The sequence below is a fragment of the Chiloscyllium plagiosum genome, unplaced genomic scaffold (assembly GCF_004010195.1).
Source record: "Chiloscyllium plagiosum isolate BGI_BamShark_2017 unplaced genomic scaffold, ASM401019v2 scaf_95942, whole genome shotgun sequence".
Classification (NCBI taxonomy): Eukaryota; Metazoa; Chordata; class Chondrichthyes; order Orectolobiformes; family Hemiscylliidae; genus Chiloscyllium; species Chiloscyllium plagiosum.
Window position 1 is genome coordinate 1,690 of NW_025190709.1, and position 1,723 is coordinate 3,412.

General features: G+C 43.5%; 1 non-coding gene across 1 annotated transcript; it reads right to left on the reverse strand.

Moving 5' to 3' along the window:
* Nucleotides 1–478: 478 nt before the first annotated feature.
* On the reverse strand, nt 479–560 carry trnas-uga. Its single transcript has one exon. It is a non-coding gene; the product is annotated as a tRNA-Ser (tRNA).
* Between the last annotated feature and the right edge of the window lie 1,163 nt (nt 561–1,723).

Here is a 1,723-nt window from a genome sequence, read left to right on the forward strand (position 1 = left end):
ATGAGACGGGGGATATTGAGCAGTTGAAAGGAGGACTGCCAAGTTCTTGCAGGTAACAATCTTCTTGAAAAAATATATCTCAGGAAAATACCTTTTCGATCTGTGACCTGTGACACAGAAGGTCCAAACAAGGAAAAAAAAAGACACGGGAAGATCCGAAGACAAGAACCGACAACTGTCTGGTTTTGAGAAAAGAAGTGTTATTTTATAAACCTTAATTGGGAGTTTTATCTGAATAGTATTATCGAAAGGAACGTTAAAATGGGTAATAGAAATACATTGTCAATCGTTGCTGGTTTTAGAGGAAGCAGGAAGGTTCACGCTGTGTCGTAACGAGTCTAAACAAATTTGGCAGTGCATCTGTGCACTTCGTTGAGTGCACTGGAGATTTGCACCATTCATGACCTGGATGAAGTGATTCTCCCCGCCGCGATCTGAATCTCCAAAAGCCAAGCATATCGCGAAGTTCACCCTCATTCGTAGTTGACAGGATTCGAACCTGCGTGGGAATGCCCCAAAGGATTTCAAGTCCATCGCCTTAACCACTCGGCCGCAACTACAGATAGACTGTTCACGTTTTTATTTCCAGGTCTCTCCCTCTAGGGAGCTTAGCAGTGGTGAATCATTGTTTGGTTTATTTGAATTCAAAAACCACAGCTTTCAAATCGATGAAATGTCGGGACGAAGTGGGTCTGGGTGTTCCACCCCGATAGCTGGAATCGATATTCAGCTTAAACGAAGGCGGAAATTGCAGGAAAATACTCAGCAGGTCGAGCAGGATCTAGGCTGGGAAAAGGCAATTCAACGTTTCAGAAATTCTTCAGAACGTTAGCAGAACTCCGCTTTCTCCCAGTAGTCCTGGCAAACCTGTTGACATTCCCCAGAATTTTCTATTTTTCTTTCAGATTCCCAACATCCACAGTCCTTTGCATTAACCATTAAAACAATACAGAAATTCCGTTGCGGTTCTGGATAGGATTCCTGTTGGGGAACATTTTCCTGATCACATTAAAAACCCGGAGCTATGTAGGAAAGAAAACAATGAAGTAGGAGCAATGAGAGATCCAACCCTGGGACGTCCCAAATCACCAACCGTTCGGTTAATGGATGAACGTGTTGACCAATTACGCAACACACACGGGTGAACTGACTCGTTGCACGATCCATGAAACAGTCTTTTCACGAATTCAAACTTCAGCCTGCCCCTCCCAAATTGATTGTTGTTCTCTATCAGTTTTACTATCCCAAAATAAATCCTGGAACATTCACTGTAGTGAAATGGCAACAGTCCTGTACCCTCTGCAAACACATCCATGTCACAGAAACCAACATTTCTACAACCGGAGTCCTGCTTTCTTCGAGACTTTTTGGTAACTTGTTTGTACACTAGTTTTCTCGTGGTCCTGTAGCCGTGGCGAGGTTTGAACTCCTGACGCGCAGGAACTAAAATCCTTTCAATGTCTCAGATTGGTCCATGTCCAGAGAACAACAGAGTCAACGTTCCAGCCTCTTTAAGACCAGCTCTGTTAAGTTGGACAATCTACCCTTCGTTCTCCTCAGATTCCGCTTCCCAAAGATATTCTAAAGTTTCCCAAAGCTGGAGACATGAGTTTACTGTTATTATTCCTTTTTTTTTTAACCTGCCAACTGGCGATATTTTCCCAAACCCTCTTGGCAATCCTCCGCCTTCCATTATGTCCAGCGATGAGCAAACCCCTTTTGT